We start from the raw sequence: 16,051 nt of genomic DNA, 5'->3' as shown, positions 1-16,051 counted from the left end.
AGCAACTTACTTGTCTTCTCATTATCCTTCATCATATATTGGCAAATCATAATTTTTTCAGGGTTTTAAATAATTTTGAAGTTGGTAACTTCACCAATTAAAATGTTTTGATGATATACTTCACCTGATTCAAAAGCTTTTGAGAGAACTTAACTTCCAACACAAGTAAGTACCACTGTTGTTCTCCTCCCCATTAATAAATGTGATTCTTTTGTTTTGGGCTAATTGTTCTAACTTGTCATTGTTCAATTCTGTAAATATGAACATAATTTTAGTGCCAGGCACTGTTCTAGGCATTTGGGCTTTATCAATGAGTGAATCAATGAATAAATCAATTTATCAATGAATAAATCAGACAAAGATCCCTTGTCTAGCTCACAGTCTTATCTTTTAATTCAGTGACCAACTCGACCATTGGTTTCATCTGAGTGCCTAAAAATCTCTATTCTATTCAGATCTCGACTAGATGCATTATAAAAGGTGTGTGGACACATTTTAAAGAATAGCAAATGTAAATACCACCCTCCTGCTGATAAACATACTTGCTCTGACTGGGGAGGGGTTATGTTGCCCGAGACACCAGGCTAATGCACACATCTGAACTCCCAACATTTTCTGCCTGGATGACATCCAAAACATTACTTCGATTCTGTGTCTGTCATAATTTCTGTACTTACCAAATGGGAATAATGCTTCACACAGTTATATTAAAATCCTAGAAAGCCCCTACAACATTATTGGCCAATAGCAAGTATTCACTAAATCTCAGTTATTGTTACGTTTAGCAAAGGGGGAAAAAAAGAGCCCAATGCTTTATAACATTGATAAATTGAAAAAAAGTAATTTTTGATGATAAAGACTCAGCAAAAAATATGTTACTAGTAAAGAAAACTACCTATCTCTGATGCCACTGATCTTTTTTTTAGGGTTGAAGTCATATAATATGTACTCTAGAGAGAATTTGTGACCAGGTTGGATCACAGTATATTTCCTTATTCTGCTCCCATATTACCTAGCCTTTCCCCTTCCCCACTCTTGTCACATTCATAATTACATGATTCACATCTGACTCCACCACTTCACTGTAAGCTGCAGGACAGCAAGAGATGGGCCTTAGCATCCTATAACGTACTTGTTTTCCTGATGAATGCCTCGCACACAACACAGGGCCTAGGACACAGTGTATACTCAGTAGACTTTTTTTTAATTGTAACTCGATCATTAAGACATGTATAATTTGCCTCAGGGAAGGCTGGTTTATATTTCTGAGTGGAGATAGCTTAGGTCATCTTTAGGAAATTAAGGTGCAAATATCCTAGAAAACAAAACAGACCGATAGTAATAGCCTTTATTTTTTCCAGAGACAGATACAAATGTTTTGTATCTGCTGTGATACAAATGTGATCTGCTTTTGTTGATTTGCTTACTTTCATTTTGTTTTTCAGAGAATTGCCTCCATAGAAACTCTTACTTCCAGGAACACCAAAGAGCAGTCTACATCAGCTGAGAAAAATGAAACCAGCATTCCTAAAGCTGAAAGTCAGGTACTGTGATGTGGATACGAGAACAGGCTGAGAGCAAAAAGATGCAGCTCCCAGGGCTGGTGGCCAGTCCTTTCTTGTGCCATTGTGTGGGAGGTTCTAGACCAAGTCCTTCCATTAATTACACATTGAACCCTCACAATAATCCTGTGGTGGGCCCTCTACTATTGCCTCCATTTTGTCTATGAAGGAACCAATCTTAGAAAGATAAAGTTAAGAATTTTCAGGGGCATATAGTAGAAAGAAGGTAAGCAGGGTTTCCAGTCCAAGACTTCCTGCCCCAAGTCATGTGCTCTTGACTGTCACTTGGTCTCATGAAGTCCTTTGTGATCCTGATTCTGAGTTCAAATAAGAACAGTTTTACCTATATTCCACAAGAAGTAGACATGAGAGTCTACATAACCCAAATCCAAATGACTGATGCATTTCTTTCTAGCTTATTTGTCTAAAAAGATACCATAAGGACTTGTTTCATATTTACAACCTAGTTTCAGACAGCAATTTCTTTCTCAAGGGGAATCATTTTGGGAAGCTGTTATCTTAAAAGTTAGAAGGGGAAAAAATAACTTGTAATATTACGAAGTAAAATTCATTAGTGAGGACTGCTTAGGACTTCTTCAGACACAGAAGAAAATAAAATGGCATTAACAAAAATCCCTATTAGCAGGAAACATCTGGAAAATGTTTTCATATTGTTTGCAATATCCTTCTATCACGTACAGAAAGAATTGGTATATATAGACTAAGTAAAGTCATATATTCAATGATGTAAGTGACACTAATAAAAATACTAGATTAAGTTTAAAGCAGCAGAAAGCTTCTAGTTATTTATCATTTATTAGGTAGCATGAAAAGTGTTAGAAAAAGTGGGCTATTTAATTATATAAAGTTTTTAGGGTTTTTTTGTTTGTTTTAATTTTTTTTTAATACAGAGAGAATGGGAGAGCAGGTGAATGGGGGTTGGGAGAGGGGCAGAGTGAGAGACAGAGAATTTCAAGCAAGCTCCACGTTCAGCATGGAGCCTGACACAGTACTCAATTCACAACACTGAGAGCATGACCTGAGCCAAAATCCAGAGTCAGACCGTTAACTGACTGAGCCAGCCAGGTGCCCCTAAAATTTCTAGTTTTAAGAACTTCACAACAATCTGCAAATTACAATTTTGGATACCATCAGTTCTTAAGATTATAACAGAGGGATATTACATTAGAGTAACCACCTCTCTCTCGGGGAATAAATTGAAACACAAGCAGGTGACTTTTTCTAAATGACTCCAATTGCAAGAGAGCCAGTAGTGTGAAAGAGATTCTCTTCTGCAAAATGTCCCCTTCATTTCCACCCATCAAATGCCCATACCAAAAGCTTTGTTTTTTACCACTGAACTGTTCCAGGAGTTGCTTGCTGTTAAAAATGGAGTTAAATGGTTTCAAAAAAGAGAGCCTGAAATTTTGGTGCAAGTGCTGAGGTGATATGAAATACATGAAAAAAATTGAGGGAAATAGTGAAAGAAGGGAGATGTGAGGGGAAAGAAGATTATTCTTTTGAGAACAGGGCTGCTCCTGTTCTTCAGGTTAACAGCTTTCATGGCCTTAAACTCTTTGGGTGGTCTTACATTCATTTAGAAGCCATACCCCTCAACTAATCCATATTATATTGCTAATTACTAATTACTAATTACTAATCCATATTATATTGCTAATCCATATTATATTATATTGCTAATTACTAATTACTAATTACTAATCCATATTATATTGCTACAAGTAAATGCCAAAAATTAATTTCATGTGGATGTACTAGCAAGCACAATAAAGGCAAAGAATTCTCAAACTATGCTTTTGCTTATTTTTTGTACAGTACTACTGATTTGAATCTTCCTTCCTCACATAATATCATTTTTTAAGTCAATTGGGTCCATTCAGGAGTGTGTGTGTGTGTGTGTGTGTGTGTGTGTGTGAGCGTGCGTGTGTCTTCCAGGGCCACCCATTGCTAACCTTCGCTGTCCTAACGTTCTTTCATTTGGATGCACTTTGGATTAGAACAATTGCAAAGCACAAGTGTAGACTGCCAGCAAAGGTGACCTTTCTTTCCTATTAGATTATAGCCTCGTTTCTATGAAAATGAAAGTTACCTTTGAGTATTGCTGTCCTTAACTCTGGTTAGGAGAACCAGATGTATCCCTAGCTTATTGCTGGTCAAGATTTAACATTTAATTGGGCATCTACAGGAATGGACTGAAGTCTATATTGGTTCAAATGTTCTTAAGCTGCTACTGCTTGCAGTTTCCATCGACAACACCAAAATAAAGCAGCAACAAAATAGCCTGTATTGGGTATTCATGGAGAAGGTCACTATACACAGACATGACATGTTCTATTTTGCCAGGTCATGTGGCTGGCTGGCTATTTTTAGAATTGAGTGGTATCAACCTTTGGTTTCTCAGAGAACTCGAAGCAGGGTCGATGCCTGGTTTGAACTGCTGACAGCAGCTCCGGCCAGGTTACTGCTGCACGGTCTCCCCTGCCAGATGCATGACCGTCTTCGTGCCAGCCGCTCGCTCACCGCAGCTGCCTCCTGGTGCTCCCAGCTGCCGCAAGACAGCCTCTGCCAGTCACACGCTGGGACCTCGGCCAGCTCCACAGCAGTCCCCACCTGCCACACGGCAGCCCTACACCCCTTGTATCAGCCCTGCTGTCACGTGCAGAAAAAGCACTCAACGGGACGCCTAAAATTAACTTCCCCGCAGAGTCTCTTTCCCCTGAGCTTAGTGTTTGTGTAGGTGTGGTTTAATTTTCTTCTTTTAGACAGCTTGCATATATTTTTTTTTTTGCAAATTCTTTCGCTGGTTCACTGGCGGAGATGCTCTTATAAACTTGTTTGCTTCTGACACCTTTGACCACAATCTTCTTGAACTTAAGATCACTGAACAGAACCAGCTAAATGTTAAGTTTGGAATCCAGATTCTAACAAAGTACGGGAACTTTACATGATCTTCTCCTAAAATATTCAAAAGGCATATGTCAGCAAGATAAACATCAGAATTCATACCTTCTGTACTTTTCAAATCCCCAGAATTCTCAGTCTTGAGCAAAGAACTACCACCAAAAAAAAAAAAAAAAGAATTTTTTAGGTAGTGATCAAATATTGACTGAGGTCTAAAATATTAGAATAGATGGAGAGGTACAAAATGCTTAGGACAGGGGCTCTGTTCATAGCAGATTTCGATCTACTCTTGGATTGGAATAACCTTTTACAGAGCACTACAACAGGAAAAACTCAGCCCACCTTTAATTACACATTGTACACCACAGCCTCTGTGTAGATAATAGTGCCAGGTGTTAGGCAGAGGACAGACAATTGGTTGCTAGATTGAGCTATGAAGTCTTCTGAAGAAAGTGGGTCTTGAGTTGGGCTGACTTGATCAGATGAGGAAATTTGTGGTAGAAAATGTGGTGCCTAGATTGTGAAACATCTTGAATGTCCAGGTTATAGAGTCAGAATATCACATTTTCAGCAATGGGAAGCAGTTGAAAGTGTCTTGGGTAGAGGAGTGATGATGAACTTTGGGAGTAGACTGAACCATATGAATTTGCCTGTTTTGTAAGTCAAAAACTTACTTTCGTAAGGTTCAACCTGATACACAAGACAAAAATGAAGAGAAAAGAACCAGAAAAATTTTCTATCCTCATGTACCTCTTGTTCTATCAACTAATTTACCAAGCTATCCCCTTTACCAGTGTCTACTTTCTTAAAGAGATAAAAAGAATAAGGAAAGGATGATAAGACAGAAGAAAAGGAGAAGAGGACAAAAAGGCAGGAAATCAGAAAGAATCATGGAGCATCTTAAAAGTTCTTTAACAAAGAAAAAATAACTATATCTTCTTGGAAAGCTCACAAGTAAATCTGTACTAACACTTCAGCTAGGTCACAAGGAATAGAGCAATTCTGAAAAATTTATGCATGGACCTATTTTGATTTTAACAACCTAGAACTTGACTTATATATTTTCCCTTTCCTCCTCAATTAGCTGTGATTTACATTTTCTAAAAGAAAATTAATTCCTGATTCCAGGCTCTGAACAAATTCTGTCAACTTGTATCTTAATCCATTACTTGAATTTACAATTTAGAGAAAGAAGGAGATATCCATCCATTTACTTGCATTACGTTTAAGGGCAAAATTGAATTTTCTTCAGATGATACCATTGAAATGCCAAGCAATTGGCTTCACAAAATATAAAAACAATGTCCTGCTGCTCTATAATCTTCACAGCTGAGATCTTTTAACTCTCAGCCCACACTTTGGGACCTCTTTACCTACATAGAGGGAATATAAGGAGCCTTGCTGAGGCTTGGAGTCACCAAAATATTATTCTTGTTGTTGATCATGTGTAACATTATGTAGAGAGCCTCCCACCATAATTAAAACCTCATGTTGACCCTTTCACTCCTTTATTTGGCCCACACCTTTCTGCTTCCTTCTCTGCAACCATTCTTCTCCTGGCTAGACACTTTCTCTAGGTCCATTATGGAAAGGAGTGTTATTTCCTTGTCCCTTCCTTACCTCTCTTTTTCTGACATAACTGCAAGGGAACAGAGGAACAATATGATAGACAATGGTAAATTACAAAGACAATACTGGCCATGAGAACTACAATCTTCATTCAAGTAAAACTAGTCTAGACATGTTCTTGCCAATTTTTTATATTATCTTTAACTGGAATAGTGTTTTCCTATTTCCATAAAATTGGGGTCCAATAAAATTTTCTTCCTTCCCAGGAAACTACTGAGTTTCTTTTGTTCTTAGGCAAGAAGCTTCAATCTTGGTCTCTGTAATTCTATAAGACAGAAAATAAAATTGATGAGGGCCTAGCTTTGTTAAAATATGTTTAAAAACAGATTCATTTACATGTGCCAAGACCTCTGCCAATGGCCTCTATTTTAATCTTTGAACTTCCATTGATTGTCTGCACCAGTCTTTGCTTAGAGAGATATACTTCATCTGAGATTCACTTTCCAAGTGTCAAAACTCAAGTTTCTAGAGAGTCCAGAAAGGTAATAAAAATGAATGACAGGGAGCCAGTTATAAGAAAAAGAAGGAGCGATAGGGACTGTGATGATCTAGAGACCCCATGCCCCATCTTAAGGGGACCACAGCACATAATCACTAGTCAATGATTTCCTCATAAAAACTGGGCCAGTGTTTCTAGACCTTTTTATATTTTTTCATACATTTTTAATTTGAGAAACTAATTAAAAATTATCTTAAATATTATACCAGGCAAGTTACAAATCCTCATAAATGTACTTTAAAAACATTCATTCCAATGATAAGTAGAGTTATGCATGCAATTAAGCAGGTCATCCATCCTAAGTGTTGGCAAATATTTCTATAAACAGCTAAAAAGGGGTAACCCAGGTGGCTCAGTGGTTTAGTGCTGCCTTCAGCCCAGGGCGTGATCCTGGAGACCAGGGATCAAGTCCCATGTCAGCCTCCCTGTGTGGAGCCTGCTTCTCCCTCTACCTGTGTCTCTGCCTCTCTCTCTCTCCTCTCTGTGTATTCTCATGAATAAATAAATAAAATATTTAAAAAAAAAAAAGAGCTAAATAGTAAACATTTTCTGGCTTGCAGGTAACACAGCCACTAAGCTCACCCACTTTAGTGAGAAAGCAGCCATATGTACACAAATGATCTGTGGCTATGTTCCAATAAGACTCCCTTTACCAAAAAAGGGTAAGGACAAGATTTGCTGATAGCCTCAGTTTGCTGAGCTAAAACTATACATACCTTTATAAGGCTACTCATTGAGAGTTTTACTGAGTAAATATCTAATAGTCCATATAGTCTGTACATCTCAACTTAAGCGATAAGTTGATAACTTGCCTCAGGTGTTTCCAGTGCATCTGTGCCTGGGGTACTATCATATTTATCAAAATATGACACTGTTTTATAACTGTTAATTGGTTCTGTTATTAGTAGAATATAATCTTAGGGAGAACAATGACTTTGCTATGTCGTTTGGTATCTACTGTGTATGACATATAGTAATCATGCATTAAATATTTCCATTATATTTTCTGTTCCTCTTCCCTAATTAATCTAAATTAGAAACGTTTTACCATTTTATTTTCTGAAGGAGAAGGCAGGAAGCTGTAAGATGTCAAATGTTTGTTAATGCCTTCATCTAGACTGGAATCTATCATTATCAAAATTATCCTTATGTGGGACACCTGGGTGGCTCAGCGGTTGAGCATCTGCCTTAGCCTCAGGACATGATCCAGGGATCCAGGATCCAGTCCCATATCCGGCTCCCTGCGGGGAGCCTGCTTCTGCCTCTGTCTCTGTCTCTTCCCCTCTCTCTCTGTGTCTCTCATTAATAACTTAATAAATCTTTAAAAAAATATTCCTATGAAATGACACATTTAATTGTTGCAGTCTTTGCATTAGGAAATTATGGAACTGACTGTAGAGATTTTTCTGACATAAGGATGAAGAACCAGATTGCTGGATCCACATTCCCTGGGTTACAAATCCTATCTCCACCACTTACTGTGTATTGTTATTAAGTTACATGGCTTTTTTGTTAACTCAAGTTTTCCTGTCTATAAACTGTGACTAATATACCTTTCTTATAAGAAAGTTAGTGGATATAAAGTCCTTAGAGAAATACCTAGATATCCTAAGCACTCAACAAATCTGAAATAATCTTTTCATTGTCCATGCTTGAAATCATCCCTCAGTCTCCTCCAGGATGCTGCTAAATCCACCAGTTGAGCTTTGTCCCGGCCTCCACACTATAACTGCCCTTGTCACACTTAGCGCTGACCTCCATGTTGCTGCATCTAAGGTCATTGCCACTTCTATTAGCACTTTAATACAGGTGATCCCTCCTTCCTTCCGGAAAAATGTTTTTCATTTTACCACAGGATACCACTTTCTCTTGCTTCTTATGCCCAGTTCACTGGCCACTTCTTCTCGACCTCATTCCTGCTACAGGTCTAGTTTCTCATCCTTTGATCTTAGAATGCTCCCCAAGTGCAGGACTTAAATCTCTCCATCTCCACTCATTCCAAAGTGATATCATTACATTCAGGGCTTTAAATTCCATCTAGTTGCTGACTCCCAAATTTATACTCCAACACTGAATTTCTGTGTGAACTGAAAACTAACATACCCAGCAACTACTCAAGCCCTGAACTTGGCTTTCTAATTAGAATCCCAAGTTCAGTATGTCTGAAAAGCAGACTCTTTTTTCCCAGTTTTAGTAAGAAATAATTGACATACATCAGTATGTAAGTATAAGATGTACAGTATGATGATTTGATTCATATAAATTGTGAAATGATGAGCACACACACACATACATCTTCTTTAGTAGTTTTTTCTCTTAATAAATGACAACGATTTTTACCAATTACTCAAGCCAAAATACATAAAACCAAACTTATTCTTCATTCTTATTAACCACAGCCCATACATCTGTAAATCCTCTCAACTCTACCTTTAAAACACCTCCAGGATTCAAAGTTGCTCACCAGTATTTACCATTTCCACCCAATCCAAGCCCTGTTATCTCTCACGTTATATAATCTATACCTTCAGGACTAATATCCTGGTCTTCCACTTTGCCCGTCTTACGGCCATACTCCACATAGGAGACAGTGTAATCCTTTACAGTGGAAACCAGACCATGATGCTGCTTATCTGCTGGAAACTCTCAATGACTCTGCATTATACACAACAAGGTTCAAAATTCTCAGCATGGCCATCAAGGTTTTCCATGGTCAGCCTCTTCTTCTAACTTCTCTTACCTTTATACTCTCCTTATCATTCATTGAGCTCTAACCTCACTTACTATTCTTTGATAACACCAAGAGCACTCTTGACTTAGGGTCTTTGCAATTGGAATTTTCTTTACCCAGAATTCTCTTCTCTCATCTATCCTCAGCTCCTCCACTTCCTTTGCTAGTCTGCACAAATAACACCTTACCAGAATGAATTTCGTGTCTACCCTATAAAAAATAGTACCCCGAGTCATACCCAGGCCTCCTTGTTCTGCTATTTTTCTAAAGAATACTTTTCATATGATACATATAGTATACTGTCCATTCACTATGCATACAGTAGAACATAAGCAATATGAGAATAAGAACTTTATTGCTCTTTTGATTATCCTATTACATTTTCAGTAATGCTAGATGCATTTACATGCTCAATAAAAGTTTTTCAATGAATTTGTCATATTTATATAATTTATATGTATTTGCCAATATTTGTGATGTTTATTTTTGTGATATTCTATGGTTCTAAGTAATATTGCCTTCCTAGAAATATCAGCCCCCTCCTCAAGTAGATTCTAAGTGGATTCCAGAGGCACATATGGGAACACACCTAGAGCCAAACCAGTGGACTGCAGGCAGTATGCAATTTGGAGACTGCTTCAAAGATGTGAGGACAAAGTTACAAAGTGACATGTGCCAAAGGTCCTGGATTACAGTTGAGAAATAGGAGCCAAGGATCAAAACTTGGTAAAAGGAAGACAAAGTTATAAGAAAAAAAGAATACAGGGATCCCTGGGTGGCGCAGCGGTTTAGCGCCTGCCTTTGGCCCAGGGCGCGATCCTGGAGACCCGGGATCGAATCCCACATCGGGCTCTTGGTGCATGGAGCCTGCTTCTCCTTCTGCCTATGTCTCTGCCTCTCTCTCTCTGTGACTATCGTAAATAAATAAAAATTTTAAAAAATAATAATAAAAAAAAGATTAAAAAAGAAAAAAAAAGAATACAAATACAAACACTAAGTGAGTCTATTTTACTCTGGCAACGCAGACTGCATCTTTCTGCTATGAAGTTCTTAATGCCTGGGCAATGTTCTATTACATTGAATCAAAACTACCACCAAATATCTTCCTAGCCAAAACTCTGCTTTACAAACTTTTATAATGTTAGTGCTTAGTAAAGTATTCTACACATAGTAAGCACCTAATGGTCATGCAATAAAGGCAGTGATAATAATAATTTTTAAAAAATAGGAGCTTTACAGTCCCGACTTATTAAAATGCATGTGAGATTCTCAGCAGGTGAATGCTCTCAGAAATGTGTTCCTTTAGCAGATAAAGCACTTTCCTTGCATTTTGTATCTGTGTTGAAGTGCAGATTACTGATTGCCAGCTAAGCAAACTGGGGAAACAATCTTTGTGTCACCTTTATTGGAAAAAGCTGTGAAAGGCATAAGGAACTAGATGTCAAAGAGAAAAGAGGATTCTTCTTTGGGATATCCCCAGTGGTGATGACAACCTTTCAACACTATGCTTACTTAGTATTTTCATACCCATCATTTCACTTCTTTCAAAGAATACTCAGTGATGTCTTTAACTTAATAGGTGTCTTCCTGGCATCATGCACATATTAAAAAAAATCTTCAAATTTCCCTATTATCTCAATAGCCCAAAGAGCTTATTGCCAGCTGGACATATAACTTACACCCAGGCCCCTTGTCCTTACCACATTTAAGAAACTATTCAAACTACAAACTATTACTATGATTTCTGTTCTATTAGTTTTTAAAGCCACTTCAACATTGCAAAAAAAAAAAAAATAGCAATGATAACCTCACAGCTCTTCCATTGCTATCTTTTGTCTTCCACATTTGTGCATCAGGTTAACTTGCCCATGGCAATAAGACTTTTGGGGAACAAGCATAAAACAAGGGTGGTCAGTTCTTTCTAATCGGTAATCTTTCAAAGGAAAATGCCAAAAGACAAAGTAAAGGCTTCTCATTCATTAACATCAGAGGGCTTTAACACCAAGTATTATATTCTTTTTCACTCCAGTGCTTAAATTCTCTATATATTCAATCACTAACCATAAGCAATAGTATATGCTGGGAAATTGTAATTCTAGATGTACATTTTATTGTTTTATTCTAATAAGTGTATGACAACTAGTCACTCTTTAAGAATATTTTTGCTTAAACTGGTGACATTTCAAAATACCATGTGAAACTCAATAGTTAGTTGTATCTCATAAGAAGTTAATCATAGATACAAAGAGTAAAGGCAACGTGGGACACCCGGGTGGCTCGGCGGTTTAGCACAGCCTTCGGTCCAGGGCGTGATCCTGGAGTCCCGGGATCGAGTCCCACGTCAGGCTCCCTGCATGGAGCCTGCTTCTCCCTCTGCCTGTGTCTCTGCCTCTCTCTGTGTCTCTCATGAATAAAGAAATAAAATCTTAAAAAAAAAGTAAAGGCAACTTGGTAGTGTCAGATATCTATTATATGGTTCATTTTCACAAAATAAAAAATCTGGGGCTATGCTTAAAGGTAATCTGGAATAGAATAGTTAATAAGAACTTTATTTCACATATTAAGGACGTATATACAGACAAGGCTGAGAATAATCATAAGTGCCCTGATTGTTAAGCTCATGGCATTTTGGTCCACCTTGGTCGCCTTTTGGTGATCAATCCTGATTATATCCAAAAATAAATTCTTATGTATAAACAGAATTGATCTGATGACATTTTCTCTGAGGTTATTTTCTATCTGGAGTAAATGAACTATTTATTTTAAATCTATGGCCCTGTCACTATGTTTATACAATGTGTGCTGTAATAGAAATAAAACTTTTTAAGAATCCTGTCACTGCAAGTACATCTGATTCATATCCTTGATAGTCAATTATTTTTTAGCTATTAAGGTAAATTTTAAAGGAGGAAACTTTTAGAAATCATAAAAGTAAGTCTTACATGAACCAATCAAATGGAAATTGGGCTTTGCATATAAGTTGTTTTCCCTTTTTGATATTGGATTGAAATCAAATATAATTACCTTTCTCCAAAATGGCTTTCTCTCACATTTGGAATTTATTTGATGAAAAAAAGATTTCTAGTCAGTCATAAAAAACCTTGAAGAAAGTGATGAGAAACCTCTGCAAAAGTCTAGAGTAACAGTTTTTGAACAACCCAGGCACAGCATATGCCTGAGAAATGTCTGAAACTTTACTCTGATTGAGTGGAGATGGAGCACTCAGATCGCCAACTTTGTGAATAATTAATAAATTAGTGTAGGAATAATGAAAATTCCTCTTAACCTGAGGTGAGTGGGAAGAAAAATCTCACAGCATTCTCTATTCTCTTCCACCAGGGTCACGGTATTATCAGCATTTTAATATACTGAAACTGGCATAGATAATTTGTTCTATTTGTTCCAAAGCCTAATCAGTTTTAGTGGGATTTACTTTTAAACTATATTTTTTAGTTTGATACTGATTCAATATATATTCAGTGTTCCTAAAGCATGTCAGTAACTTTGACCACTAAGATGAAAATGTATCTCAAATACAAATGATTTTGTTCAGTTGGAAACCATGTATCCTCTACTCTGAGAGAGGCATGGTAGAAACAGAGAAATAAAAATTCCTTCCCTTTATGGTTTAATTGTCAGGGAGGGAAGATTGATATGCAAATCGATAATCATAAACACAGTAACAGATATAGAAAATTCTTCATTATCTTGTTGAAGAAAATAAATAACTTCCCAGAGAATTAGGAAAATTTTAGAGAAGAGTTGAGATTTGAAATGAGTTTTGAAGTCGAATAGAAGTTTTCGGATGAAGTCAGGGAAAGGCACCCCAAACTGACTAAATAATGTGCAAGCAAAGAAAATGTAAAGAACGATGGTCCGTTTATCACCTAGTTTGAATTCTAAATGCTATTACTAAAAGAGTCAAATATATATAAATAAAAACAAAAGTTACCTCTCATTCACATAAAATAGAATGGGTTCCTGGGTTGACATGTGGCTTTTCTCCACGCAGTGATTCAGATACCTAGGCTCCTTCCTTGTATTGTCTCTGCTGTTTCCTAAGGCATGATTGCTTTCTGCCTCCCCTCAAAGATAGGATGAGAGATCTTGGAGGGTTTTATCTGCCAGCCCAGAAATGGCACACTACACATCTACTCATATTTCATTTGCTAAAACTCAGTCAGCCATATGGCCACAATCAACTCTAAGGGAAGCTGGGAACCATACTCTAGTTTTGCCTTCTGGAGTTAAAGTTTTTTTCTTTTTCAAGATTTATTTATTTATTTGAGATAGAGAGAGAAAGAGCACGAGCAGAAGGGGCAGAAGGAGAGGGAAAGAAGTCTGCCTGGCAGGGAAAGCTAACTTCTCTGGAGGAAAACAAAAACCTCAGTAGCTTGTCACTGTAATACGTAATGTAAGTGTTTGCTTCTTGCTTACATCACCACACAATGAGGATTGACAAGGATGCTGTGCTGCATGCCTTCATTCAAGAACTGCTTTCGTCCACATAGTCGTCAAACCATAGCCCGGGTCCTTAAGGCTTCTTCCTGACCCTCAACAGCAACCAGAAGGCAAAAGGAGAAAGGATCATGCAAGGAGCCAGGTCTTCAAGTAGTGGACATCCCTTCTACCCATGATCCTGTGGGCAGAAATTGATTATATAGTCCTACCTATGAAAAGCCTGGGTAGTAATATTTAGCTGTTTGCCAAATAAATTAAATATTCCTAAACAACTAGAGAGTCTTTGGCCCTCCTGTGTTTTGAAGATACCTTTTGATCTCCACACATAGAATGCCATTGTCACCTTCCCAAAAGAAGACAGCCAAAATCTCAGCCAGTCACCATCTTGAGCTCAGAGTCTAGAATATCGAGGATATATGCAGTGCACAAGTGCAAATGCTCCTTCTCATGATGCTATATGTACTAAGAAGATACACTTGTTTGGATGCTATATATATATATATATATAAAATAACATATAATAATTATATAATAATATAATATAATATATATTATATGTTTCTTTTATATATGTATATATACGGCTCATATATATATTATGTAGATATAAATATAAAGTTATATATACAGTGTAGAACAGGGGCAGAATAATTAGAACAATTATGCCCATTTGAAGAGAGGAAGAATAAGAACAGTCATTTAACTGCAAAGACTCTGAAATCCTTTTGGGCTGACATGGTAAATAAAGGTTCTTTTCCTGGCACTTGGTAAAGGCTCCTAAATTTGTTCCTTCTGGAAGGAACTCAGGAACTCTTCACTTTTCATTGTTGTCCATGTGCCCTGACTCACCCTATTAGAAGGTTCTCCATTTTCCATCATTTTTCACTGGAAAAAAATGCTATCATTTGGGGGTGCCCAGCTTTCACAGCTCATTTTCTGTTGTAGTAAGCTTGATGGCCTAAACTTATTTAATAGTTTGAACATTCAAAGGCCCTTTTCATTGACGTTGTTTCATTGACAACATCGGTCCTTCAAAAACTTAGTGGTAGGCTTCTGATTTATTTGCATCTTGTTACTTTCATATGCCAATAACCATACTCAGAGTACTTTCCTAGACCTGTTTAATTTGTATTGCTCACCCTTAAGCCCTATTTTTCAGCCTAATGCTGTAGATACCTTGACACCAGGTGGAGAAATAGGCCTGGCTGGGAAGACCTTTGATTTTATTTGTCTATAGGCTTGAGTAACTCACTTCAACTGAACAGTCTCGGTGGGTTGGTGGTGGTCAGAGCCTTTTTTCAGTCTCATCTTTTATGCCTCTTAACCATTTGGAGATCAGAATCCATTGATTTTCTGCCTTAGAAAGGCCTCCAAATTACTCCTATTTTGCTTTTTTGCTAACAAACAGGTCAACTATTTTCTGAGCTCTTCTCTTTCTTGCAATGCCTAATCAGACTCATCCAAAAGCAACCAATACCCATATACAATGTTTTTGTCTAGCAAACTCTTTTTCACAGAGGTAGTATTAACAGGCTTGAGGTCTGCCTTTCTAGTTATCATGTTACATTTTAACCAAATATTTTGCCATAAAAAAGAATGAATCTCAACTGTCATCCTGTTACATCTGCTCCTTTGTAGCTCATTTCACAGCCATGGAACCACTGACCCATACTTTAGGTTTTATTATAGCAGCATCCCTTCCCCCACCCACTCAAAATTTGCATTGGTGTGGTAGGCTAACAGTTATTAGAATCGACAATAAAATGTCAATGGATTATCACCCCCCCCCAAAAAAAAAGGCCTCTTTTTTGTTTACATCACATCCAATGTAGGTTGCAAGGGGAATACTGCTTCATGTAATCACAGATCCAAACTTCTGTCGTCTCAAGTCTCCACCGTACCTTAGAGGCTTAAAGTCCCCCTCTGTACTGCCCACATCTGGCCTTCAGGGGAAGGAAGAGAAAGTGAGCATGGAGGATTATACAAGACTATAAGGGCCAGGCACGGAAATGGTATAGATCATTTCTTTGTAAACTCTGCTGGCCAGCACTCAAGACATGGCCCTACATTTTAATGCAAAAGCTTGAAACATAATATAAGGAGTGAGATAACATAGATAGTGGTTACAGCTGTAAGTTTCTCCTACAACAAGAAAAAAAAAAAGGATTTTTGGTGAGGAACTAGCAGTTCCTGCCTCAGCCTATTTCTAGGATGCTGCACTACTTAGAAATTGAGCTATGCAGGGTT

The sequence above is a fragment of the Canis aureus genome, chromosome 33 (genome assembly GCF_053574225.1).
Source record: "Canis aureus isolate CA01 chromosome 33, VMU_Caureus_v.1.0, whole genome shotgun sequence".
NCBI lineage: Eukaryota > Metazoa > Chordata > Mammalia > Carnivora > Canidae > Canis > Canis aureus.
This window is presented reverse-complemented; position numbering follows the sequence as displayed.